At 44.0% G+C, this 12,500-nt stretch overlaps 1 non-coding gene across 1 annotated transcript; it reads right to left on the bottom strand.

Moving 5' to 3' along the window:
* Nucleotides 1-2,652: 2,652 nt before the first annotated feature.
* LOC138360406 (5S ribosomal RNA) lies at nucleotides 2,653-2,771 on the bottom strand. The gene has a single exon (XR_011226354.1). It is a non-coding gene; the product is annotated as a 5S ribosomal RNA (ribosomal RNA).
* Between the last annotated feature and the right edge of the window lie 9,729 nt (nucleotides 2,772-12,500).

The raw sequence follows: 12,500 nt of genomic DNA on the forward strand, positions 1-12,500 counted from the left end.
CCGCACGTGACAACAAGAAGACCCTATCATCCCACGTCACTTGCAGTTGGCCATCCGCAACGACGAAGAACTCAACAAACTTCTGTCTGGCGTAACCATTGCACAGGGAGGTGTTCTTCCAAACATTCAGGCAGTTCTTTTGCCAAAGAAGACAGAGAAGAAGTAAGCACTTCTGCCACCCACCACGACAAATACCATAACCAGGCTCCATCCGGAGCCACACACACTTTAATAGAGAGATTCAAGTAGACAATCAACTTTCAAACATTAATAATAACATTTTATTGATTTCATTTGGAATGTGTACATAACAAACAAACAAACAAAACAAAATTATAGGGGATATTCAGCATCACTTGGAATATTAACCAATCATATAAATCCAATATATATTTTATATTTTACTTTAAGCGAGGAATTCATATTCTATCAATTTTTAATCATACAAATGAACAAAAGCAATTCTTCACTAGACGTAACGAATGAATAAATGATCAAGGTTTTAATGTGTTTCATGAATAATATATATATATATATTATATATATATATATATATATATATATATATAATATATATATATATAATATATAATATAATATAATAATTATAATACTTGTGAACCAGAATATGTTTGAGCAGCAGCGATCGTGCCATTGGCCGAAGTGCAACAATTCAAATAATTTAAAGGGCCTGCTCGGGTATATAAGAGAGGCTGGGAGACTGGGGCCGGTGGTGGGTGATGGGTGATGAGTGATGGTGTGGTGTGGTGTGGTGTTGTTAAGAGTTGATTTACGGCCAGCCAGCCAGCTGCAGCCAAGGCAGGGCAGGGCAAGGCAAGCAAGGCAAGGCAAGGCAATAACAGGACAGGACAGCCAAGGCAAGCAAGGCAAGGCAAGGCAAGGCAAGGCAAGCAGGCGGGCGGCGGGCGGGCGGGCGGGCGGGCGGGCGGGCAGCCAGCCAGCCACCAGCCAGCCAGCGCCAGCCAGCCAGCCAGCAGCCAGGCAGGCAGGCAGGCAGGCAGGCAGGCAGGCAGGCAGGCCAGGCAGCCAGGCCAGTCAGCCAACCAGCAGCCAGCCAGCAGCCAGCCAGGCAGCCAGCGCAGCCAGCCAGCCACTCCCACTTTGTATTTATATGCATTCAATTTATATTCAAACATTATATATGTTAAGGGCCTAGTTTTAGTGTTTATTTTAAAAATGACAAACATCGAGTCGTTTTACCAGTCCTTTAGCGTTAACAGGTGATGCATTTTAAAACTGAACAGAAATCACCTTTTCTGGATATATCAAATATCGAATCCGCTTAATGTGCCTACAATTCAATCATTCAAAAAATACATAATTTACATCATGCCTTTTCATAGAACAGACAATAAGATTTGAGACAATAAGAACTTTAGTTTTATAACTAAAGTTGCACAATTATACCAACTCTATGGTGGCTGGGTGGTAAGGTGTGTGGCTGGTGTTTTGGAAGTCGCGAGTTCAAACGACCCAATGGGAGTACTTTTTTTTTTTTTATGCCATACAATCTTCCTAGTACTATTATGTAGGTGTGTGTGTGTGTGTTTTTATTCATTCTTTGGTTTTATAGATGACATACATATTGACTCCTTTTACCGGTCCTTAATTAGGCTCTGGGAAGCAATGGTGGGTGGTGGTGGTGGGTGCATTTAAAACTAAACCAAAAATCACCAGTTCTGGACGCGTCAATATCATATCCGCTTAATGTGTCTACAACCTAATTACTTAAAACTACACTATTTAATTCATTCATATCACGTGCATATTGGTCATTATGCTCATACAACCGACATAACAATTTATTTTCATTATTAGAATCATACATTTCATCAAGTAATACAGATACAAAGAGATTTTCTTTCTGAGAAGACCGTTAGTATTGGCTGGCTGGCAGGCAGGCAGCAGCATTTGAGGGTTATTATTTCGCCTGTTGATTGGGGGGGGTTGATGTGTTAGGGGGTTTTCGGTTAGGTGTGGTGGTGGTGATTGGTGGTGATTGGTGGTGGTGGTGATTGGTGGTGATTGTGGTGGTGTGGTGGTGGTGGTGGTGGTGTGGTAGTAGGTGGGAGGGGGGGGGGAGGGCAGGGGAATGATGGTCTGTGGATTCCTTCTCCGTACCCTTACATATAAGCAAAAACATGCCTTCCTGTGGGTATAGAAACATTAACACAAATTATATCAGTAACTGATATTGTAGCCTTTTAAACAGAAAAGATTTGTACATACAAATACTTTTAAATTAGCATTTATTTGTGGAAATGGCATTTACGTCATTAAATTGATACCTCAGCATCAGAGTGTCCTGCAGTGGTCCAGTGGTAAAGTGTATTAAGTGAGTGCGTATTCCTTGGAGTTGCGAGTTCAAACCCGATTAAGCTATATATATATATATATCTATATAGATATATATATTATATATATTACAACATGTTTTTGTTTTGTTGTTTGTTTTTGTATAAAGCCTCACACACTATATTAAGCGAGTTTGTTTTAAACATGACATACATATTAATTCATTTTACCAGGCCTTATTCCACACAACTCCGTGAATTTCCCGTGGAGCAGCCAGCCAGCCAGCCATTCAACAAAAACAAACGAAACAAAACAAAACAAAACAAAAAACATTATTGCCAACAGCATTTGGTGTTCCCAGGCGGTCACCCATCCAAGTACTAACCAAACCCAACGTTGCTTAACTTCGCTGATCGGACGAGAAGCGGTGTTCTCAACGTGGTATGGCCGTTGGCATGAGACTGCCTACACATTGTGGCTAATACCAACTCTTTTTAGTCATCACGGCAGGATACGGACCTTCTTGTGGTGTCTTAATGGTAATTGTATCCTAACATATTTTTGTCTCCTTGGCATGGATATTTAACATCGTTTATTCAGTCTTGGGTTTATGTTCTTTCGCCATTTACAGACATTTTACATCTACCTACTTCCTCAGCCTACCCTGCCAATTTCTAATGAATTTGTGGATTTCTTTTGTAATACATACATGTGTGTGCTCATCTGCTCTTCAGTTTTTATGATATTTGTCTCATCTGTCCTGCTTTATGATACTTTTACAAAGAACATGAACAAATGCTTCTATTTAGAGAAGATATGGGATCCAGGTTTCGGAGCCGTAAAACCAACCGTTCGTGATTGGTGGACGAGTTGCCAGGTTGCAGCTTCTGTACCGTGCCGGCACAATAAATAGGTTCGGCTCAAGCGGCGGCAGCATCATTCCCACCGTGACTGTCTGAGCGTCTCTCATCACCTTGGTTATCTCATCATCATCATGGTAGAAGCAAAGCCTACCAAGAAGGCTGCGGCTGCTGCTGCTGTGGTGGCCACCACCAGGAAACCTCGCGTCCAGGTTGCTCACCCGAAAACTAGTCAAATGGTTCTAGCCGCGGTACGCAGCACTCAAAGACCGTAAGGGCTCGTCTCTACAAGCAATCAAGAAGTACGTTGTTGCCAACAACAAAGTCGAGGCTGCCAAGATCGCCATTTACATCCGAAGATTTCTCAGAAAGCAGTGGCTGACGGCATTCTTGTTCAGACCAAGGGAAGTGGAGCTAGTGGATCATTCAAGCTGGCCGTAGCAGAGAAGAGGGCCGTTCTAACTCCCAAGAAAGCCACCACAACCAAGAAAACCATCTACAGCAGCAAAGAAGGCCGTGGTAACTCCCAAGAAAGCCGCCACAAGCAACAAACCACCTACAGCCTTGAAAAAGAAGCAGCAGCAGCAGCAGCTTGTTGTTGGGAACAAAAAGCCCAAAATAAAGAGAGCTTCAAAATCTCCCAAACCACCCAAGGCAAAGAAAGCTGTCAAGAAAACAACAAAGGCAAAATAAACGACGACATGCAAGCAGCATGAATACACATGACAATAAACATCCAGGCCTCCCCCCTCAGTGGAGGGGCCTCATATGATTCCAAAAAGAGTTTAGTTTTGTAGACAAATAAATCATTACTTTTGGGGTAGATTTACTCTGTATATTATATATATATATATATATATATATATATATATATTAATATAGTATATATTATATATATATATCACACATACATGGGTGAGGTGATATGGTACCAAAGTTTTTGGTGAGGTGATTGACATTTACACAAGATAAAACACGAACCAATGGGAATAAAAACATTAGAATGGAAGTAACTGCAGAAGGCCTATTGGCCATAACACAAGCACTTCCTCTTGATGCTTCTATATTGGTTCGGAGTCTTGAAGCTATAATATATATATATATATATATATATATATATATATATATATATATATATATATATATATATATGCACACAAAACTAAATAGTCTTGTTAGACAAATTGCCCTATTAGAGGCAAGTTGACTAACAAGCCGAATGACTGCAATTGTTTTGAATTTGAGTTAATCTAACATAGAAATGTAATCAAACCTAACCTAACCTATGCTAACCCAAGCTAAGCTAACCTAACCTAACCTAAGCTAACCCAGCTAAGCTAAGCTAAGCTAACCTAACCTAACCTAACCTAACCTAAGCTAAGCTAACCTAACCTAACCTAACCTAACCTAACCTAACCCAGCAATTCATGATCTTAATATAATACTGTTAATTGGATAAACCAATTTGGAAAGAAATGTTCGAAAATACAAAATTAACTGTGCTTGTTAGGAAAATTGGGCCTTGCATACTTGTCCCAATAGTGTGGTTCTCGCTTTTAGGTACGACATAAACGTATACCTAAGTTGAGAGAGAAAAAGATTCGCACTCAAACATGCATATCGATTGCCAGTCCTGAATTCTGGGTAGATATTCGTGTCCTCCCTTTTCATTTACCATCATTTGGATACTATCAAAACAGCTCTGAGAAGGATAAAATGAATAAAACGGGTAGCTCACTCATGTAAAAAGGAAGAGTTGGGAAAGATCTCTCTCTCTCTCTCTCTCTCCCCCTCACCCCCCCCCCCCACCAATGATCCTGCTCTGCTAGTATATAACGTAACAAACCTTCCCCCCCCCCTCCCTCCCCAATCAGAGTCCCTTTAAGCATGCGAGGATAAAAAATAGATTTCATAAGACCCAATGTGCTAGCTGATATCAAAACAATTTATGTTATCGTCTATTAAGCCCTTCAGTAAAAAAGTATAGGGACCTAATTAGGTCCCGTTTTGAGGTGGTGGTGGGTGGAATCGATGGATTAGCCAAGCTCTTATCCGCCGAATCCGTAGAGGGTACGACCCTGGCGCTTCAGAGCGTACACCACGTCCATGGCAGTGACGGTCTTCCTCTTGGCGTGTTCCGTGTAGGTTACAGCATCACGGATGACGTTCTCGAGGAACACCTTCAGGACGCCACGGGTCTCTTCGTAGATGAGACCCGAAATACGCTTCACGCCGCCACGACGAGCTAAGCGACGAATAGCGGGCTTGGTGATGCCCTGGATGTTGTCACGTAGCACCTTACGATGACGCTTGGCGCCACCCTTTCCGAGTCCCTTGCCTCCCTTGCCGCGTCCAGTCATGGTGTTGAAGTTGTGTGAATCGAATTGACGAATGCCCAGAATCAGAATCAGAATAATACAGGAGAAGATGCCCATAGGGGCGAGCTTGGAAGTGGGGACAGAAGAAGATAAGGGGGGGTGAGAGGAAGAAGATTTGTAAGAGAAAAAGTGCCAGGGCTAAACCCAGCTGCGTGTCGTTAGGTTGCGGCTTTCGAGGCAGGGACTCAGTCGGGTGTTTTCAGTGACAACATCGGGACATCACAAACTCACAACATCACAGTGATTGGCTCAAGAGCGTCAGGGCTGAACTTTTTTACGGATTGTTTGTGCTGGTAGTTGAGAGCTGAATATGTAATGATAGCGGATGCTGGGTGTTGAGAGCTAAAGTTTAACGAAATACAGAGTTAGGAAGAGGATCATGGATGGTAGAGAAGAGGTCATGATTGTTTCGTGGTAGTCTGAGAGTGTGTAGGAGAAAATCAATGTGTTGTTCATGATGAGTGAGTAGTCTATCGATTTGTTTGTCTGATAGAGTTTTCCAGTAGGTATTTAGGGCAGGAATGTTAGTACTTTCATGGAGACTTTGGCTGGTATTTAACTCTTGCCATCGGGTGTTGAGTACCCATCTTAGTGCTCTGTTCTGTATTCTTTGAAGTTTTATTTTGTTAGTGCGTGCAGATAGAGAAAGAGCTAGTGGAGCGTATGTTAGGAGAGGTCTAATAAGTGCTTTGTAAAGGTGCATTTTTGTGTCAGGTTTTGCAAATCTAAGTCTGTATAGTTTCTTCATGGCTTGAAGAGCTATTGCATGTTTCTGTGTTATGTGTGTGTGAAAGAGTAGTTGTCGATCAAATGTGAGTCCCAGGACTGTGGAGGAGGGAGATACAGAGATATAAGTAGGATTTTGAGTGTATGAATAGAGTTTGAGAGGAATTGGGCGAATAGTTCTTTTACAGAAAAAGTAGGTGATTTTAGATTTGCTGGAGTTGGTTTTTATACGCCATTTGTACTCCCACTCAGTGACAACATCAAGTTCTGTTTGTGCTCTGTTTGTTAGTGTATCAATGGTGTTGCTGGTGACAAGGTGAGAGACATCATCAGCATAACATATGGTTAATGAAGTGTGATGAACAGGGTCAGGAATGTCGTTTATGTATAGGATGTAGAGTGTTGGGGCAAGAACAGAGCCTTGGGGAACACCGGCGTGTAAGTTGAAGTAGTCAGAGTGTTGTTGGAGGAACTTAATTCTCATTGTCCTATCGTCTAAGTAGTTCGAAAGAAGTTTGGTGGTGATAAGAGGAAGATTAAAGTTGTTGCATAGTTTGAATTTTAAGCCGTCATGCCAAACAGTGTCAAAGGCCTTCTCAACGTCCTTAGTGATGAGTGCAGTCTTAAGTCTTTGGTGCTGATTGATACTGAGGTAGTTAGTCATGATGTTTAAGGCGTCGTGAGTGGACCGGTGAGGCCGAAATCCAAACTGTTTGTTAGTGAGTAAGTCATTGTGTTCAAGGTGGGTTCTAAGTCTCTGGTTGATCAGCCTTTCAAAGACTTTGCCAAGTGTCTCTAGAAGGCTGATGGGTCTATAGTTCTTTGGGTCAGTGTGGGGTTTCCCAGGTTTTGGAATAAGAACGGCTGTGGCAGACTTAAAGTTGAGTGGAAAGTATCCAGAGGCAAGGGAGGCGTTGAATAGGTTAGTGATAGCAGTAATGATAGAAGCAGGGAGTTGTCTAAGAAGGATATGTCCAATGCCAGACGCACCAGGGGCTCTACGACGAGTGCCCATGAGAGCTGTCTTGACATCAGCTAGAGTTAGGGGAGTCTGTAGTTCAGTGTTTGAATTGAGATTTTCAAGGTGAATGAGGTCGTCTGGTGTAGTTGCTTGTCTATTTTGGTGTATCCAGTCTTCGACTATTTCAATGTTGGGGCGTGCAAATGGTTCAGGAGGATGAGGGTGAAAGATTTGTTCCCAGTGGTGTTTAAAAATGTTGAGAACTGCTTCAGGATCAGTGATTTTGTTGTTATTATGTAGAAGGTATTTAAACGGTGTGTGAGTTGATCCTTGTAATCGTTTGATTCGTTTCCAGAATTCTTGAGGTGTCAGTTTTCTGTATTGTTCTGCTTGTTCTATAAGGTGTTTCCAATGTTTTGTGTGATCTTCATCTAGGCTGTTAAGGATATGGTTTTTTAATGCTGTTAGGTCCCATAGTATTTGTCCATGACGATGTATGTTTTGTAAGAATCTAGTGTGATAGCAAGCTAAGAGGCGTTTGGAGCGAATGGAGGGGGTGAAAGTGAAATGTGGTTTGTGTGTTGTTTTAGGAATGGAGATGTTTGCTGCATGAATGATGGTGTCTTGTATGTTGCGTGCTTGTGTGTCGATGTCAGTGTGATGTTTGTCATTGTATTCATAAGTGAGATCAGTGTCATCAATGTGTTGTTTGAACATGTCCCAGTTTGCCCTATGGTATGAGAATTGGGGAGTGCTGGGGATGAGAATAGGATTTGTGGAGACTGTGAGAATTAAGGGAATATGATCAGAGCCCGTAATGGGCCCTGGTGAAATGAAGTGTTGCAAGTTGCTGCCGTGTCTGTTGGTGAATATGAGATCAGGCCGGCCAGAACCTGTATGTGTGAAACAAGTGGGGAAATCAGGGCCAAGAAAGAATAGATGTTTTTGGGTGTATATTTGGTGAAGCTGTCTGCCATGCTGATTTGTGGTATTGTGGTGGAATGTAGGGTGTTGTGCATTGAGGTCTGCAAGCAGAAAAACAGGCAAGTGAGAGTTGTTGAAGAGAGTTATGAAATCTTGCATGGGAATGTCGGTGTTAGGACGGGTGTAGGTTGTGCAGATGATGAGAGACCCCATTTGTGTATGAACTTTAATGGCTAGGAAATGTTTGTGAAGCCAATGAGTGTGTAAGAGTTCGTGTTTGTATGAAGAACGGATGAGTATTGCAACTCCTTCATGTGCTTCATCTGGTGACTGGTAAGAGGTGTAGCCATAATGTTTGATTTTATATGAGTTCGTGATGTATGTGCTATTTAATAATAGCACATCAGGTCTCTCGATCTCAATAAAATCTGACACCATGTGTCTAATGTTGAAATATGCCCGCACATTAAACTGTATGATCTTTATGAATTTTTAGGTTTTGATGGGGTGCTGGTGGGGTTTTGTGCATGTACAAGAGCATGAGGGTTGCGTGATTCAATGAGTTGGGCAGTTATTGAGGAGGGTGCATCTTGGAGGATGGTGGTAGGAATTGTAGGATATTTACAGCGGGAGGTGGGAGTAAGACAACGGGTTGCTGAACGGGCTCGGGACGAGACAAGATGAGTTACAGAAGAAATGACTGAAGTTGTTGGGGGATGGAGGGAGACAGAAGGCTTGTTGACAGGGACCGGGTGAGAGGTATCAGAGGTTGTAGTGTTAGTAGTCAGATTGGAAGTGGAGAGGACAATGTTGGGAGAAGAGGTTGAAAGTGCCTTTGACATGGATGCTTCAGTTTGGGATAGTCCAGGATGTGCTGTTTGGTCAGTGGCACCGTTTTCTGTAGCAGTCAGGAGTGGGTTGGTAGGAGATTGTGGGGGAACTGTAGTATTTTCTTCAGCTGAAGTCATGGTGTTTTGTGGAGTGAGGACTGTAGGCGAGAATGGAGCAGAGCGCAATAGTTGAGTAGGAGGAACAGAGATACTAGGAAGGCCGTTATGAGTGAGAAAGATTGGAAGATAGTCAGCAAAGTCACGGCCATCGTCCTTGGCCTTCAAGTAAGCAGCTTGTACACAGGCAGTGACTCGTTCATATGCAAGGTTCTGAAGAGGAGAATAAGGTGGAGGTGGTGGGTGAGGGAAGAGAGGTGGAGAGGACTGAGTTTGTTGTGCAGTATTATGATGATGTTGCTGGTGAGGTGAAGCATTAAGGACACTGGCATAGGACATTGATGTGGCTGATGCTGTTTGGTGATGAGATAGGTTATGGGAGGTTGAAGAAGAGGAATGAGGGTGTGCTTGAGTGCGAGGTTGGTTATTGCGAAGAGATTTTAGGGTTTGCTTTCTCAAAGGGCAAGATTTGTCAACTGCTGAATGACCTCCTTGGCAATTGATGCATTTTAAAGTGTTGGCAGAGCACTGAGTGTAAAAATGGCCTTCTACAGAACATTTTGAACAAATTTGTGGGCTTTTACATTTCCGGGTTTCATGACTGTATTTGTAGCATTTAAAGCATTGCAGCAAAGGAAGATAGTCAACTGGACTAATGAGATAGGGAGGAGTGCTGGTGTGGAGGATTTTAATTCCATGGTGCAAGAGTTTTTGAGCTTCTGTAGGGGAGGAACATTGGATCTTGAGGTGTTTTGTATTGGGCACTGGGTATATCTCCATTACAGTAATAGCATTCCTGTGAGAGATGTCTTGAGAGAGATTGATAGTAGTAGGTGCTGAAAGGACAGAGCTGTCGACATTTCTTACAAGTACAGAGCATTTAGTTTTTTGTTCAATAGTGAGAACAGGAGTAAGTGAAGCTTGTGTGAGTTTTCTGAAAGTAGGTTCCTTGAAACAGGCAAAAAGGTCGTCTTCAGAGGCAATGAGAAATTTGATGGTGTTTGTGTTGGCATGTTTTATATGGTTAGTGGCTGGTGTGCCAGTGGCATTGTAAAAGGTAGTGATGCAGTCAACTGTGTCTATGGGTGTATTCCCAGTGTAGGTCATCCGTAGACAGTGAGCCATTGTGACTCACTGTCTACTGACAGTCCCGTGTCTTGTGCCAATCACAGCGATTCCATTAGCTCAGTGGGGGGGTCAGTGTGCTCGTGAGCTGTGGGTTGGAGCTCGGTTGTCAGAGGCGTAATTCCGGGTTCCTAGCAGGCTAATTGAACCCGGTTCGGCACAAATACAAAGTATTCGTGAGTCCTGAAGGTGTTACTCAAGGGCAACCCCCACTGCTAGTTGACTCGCACTATCACGAGGTTCTAGCAGTGGATCGGCATAGCAAACAAGCCAGGCAGGGAGACACAGGGCGCAAGCACGTGCTGTGACCCCACCTGGGAGGAAAGGACGAATACCCCACTGCACTTTCACCGCACAGGGGGTAGGTCCCGGCCTGAAGAGGAAGAAATGTTTAGCAGAGGAGAGAAAGAGTGCTATGCACGGCAATACACATTACGTAAGTTAGGCCATCCAGCTGTCCCTGGTTTTATTCAGGGTGGCAGTACGGGTTGGCCCACTAGGGTAATGTATCTTTGCACGTTATATCACTGATAGAGCTGTAACATAAACCGTGAACACGCCGAGAGGAAGAGCCGTCGTTGCCTGAAAAAGAGGTGTGTGCCAGTTTGCCTGGGTGTTGCCTTGGATGGAAGATGGCTGTGATAAGGATGTGGCCCCAGGTAGGGTTACCACGAGAGTATGCTCGTCTGGGCCGACCAAGCGGCCCTGACCTTGCAAGTTAGCAACAGGTGCTACTAGCGCTCTGCATCTCTGGCTGTTGTTAAATCGATGCTGTTGGATCACTGTGGTGGTTGTGATGTCAGATGCCTCAAAACGGTGGTCCCATGTAACTGCAATAATGCAGAGGCAGGTGGTTGCAGGTGCGGGGGCGCTCAAACAGCGTATCGCCTAGATCTCACTGCGAGCGCGACGTGCTGCTGCTTCCGTTGCCAATGAAAAGATGAAAAAAGACGAATGCCCGCACGATTTCCCGACTATATCCCATCAAGCGGACGTACTAGTAGCATTGCAACTCCTGCCTGCCCTTACTTTACGCTTGTGGTCGAGTAGACACGGCTTTCTCACAACGCTTTCAAAACTGCAGTTGCCTACTCGTCTGTTTCACGTCCCTGTGAAATGACTTTTGCACAAATCCAAAAAATAGAGCAAAATCAGCGATAATAGTGATTGAGGTGAGCCGCCTGTTGGCTGCAGCCAGAGGAAGGAGGGGAGGGGCAACGGGGTGACGTAGGCGAGTCGAGCAGCCAATGGCGCTCGAGCAAGCGCCTCGAGACGGCGTATATAAGCAAAAATTTTTCGGCGCCGGCCATCACAAACCACAGTTGTTCACCATGGCTCGCACCAAGCAGACTGCTCGCAAGTCCACGGGAGGCAAGGCTCCTCGTAAGCAGCTGGCCACCAAGGCAGCACGCAAGTCTGCTCCTGCCACAGGGGGTGTGAAGAAGCCTCACCGTTACAGGCCCGGAACGGTCGCCCTGCGTGAGATCCGTCGTTACCAGAAGAGCACCGAGTTGCTCATCAGGAAACTTCCCTTCCAGCGTCTGGTGCGCGAGATTGCCCAGGACTTCAAGACCGATCTTCGCTTCCAGTCGTCTGCCGTCATGGCTTTACAGGAGGCATCCGAGGCTTACCTGGTCGGTCTCTTCGAGGACACTAACCTCTGTGCCATCCACGCCAAGCGTGTCACCATCATGCCAAAGGACATTCAGCTTGCTCGCCGTATCCGTGGAGAGCGTGCATAAGCTAAATCGACCACCCTAGTATACACCAAACTCGGCCCTTCTCAGGGCCAAAATATCCTTCTAAGGAGATTTCAGACATTCCTAGCATAATTTAGGTGTCATACATACATGTGATATCAATAAATCAAGTCATTTGTAGTACAACCTGTTCTCTTACAAACAAAACGCCGTCGCTTTTCACTCTTATGCACTGTCAAGGATCACCCCCCCCCCCCAAAATAAAAATTGTCATACTGTACTAGAAATAAAAGCAGCTTGTATAAGTGACATATACTGTCCAGTCCTGTTTTATTCTGTTTTCGGTCCTCTGGCTTAATCTGTTAAGTTAGGAGATGACATTTTAAATTAACCGTTTTCTTGACATTTTCAAACCTAAGAGGGTGGCCTGCATAGTAATCCTAATGTGGAACATAACAATGAATCTCTAATCTCTAGAAAAAAGATACCGAGTGCTTATATGTGTTGAGAGAGAGAGAGAGAGAGAGAGAGAGAGAGAGAGAGAGAGAGAGAGAGAGAGAGAG

The sequence above is a fragment of the Procambarus clarkii genome, unplaced genomic scaffold, assembly GCF_040958095.1.
Source record: "Procambarus clarkii isolate CNS0578487 unplaced genomic scaffold, FALCON_Pclarkii_2.0 HiC_scaffold_109, whole genome shotgun sequence".
Taxonomy (NCBI): domain Eukaryota; kingdom Metazoa; phylum Arthropoda; class Malacostraca; order Decapoda; family Cambaridae; genus Procambarus; species Procambarus clarkii.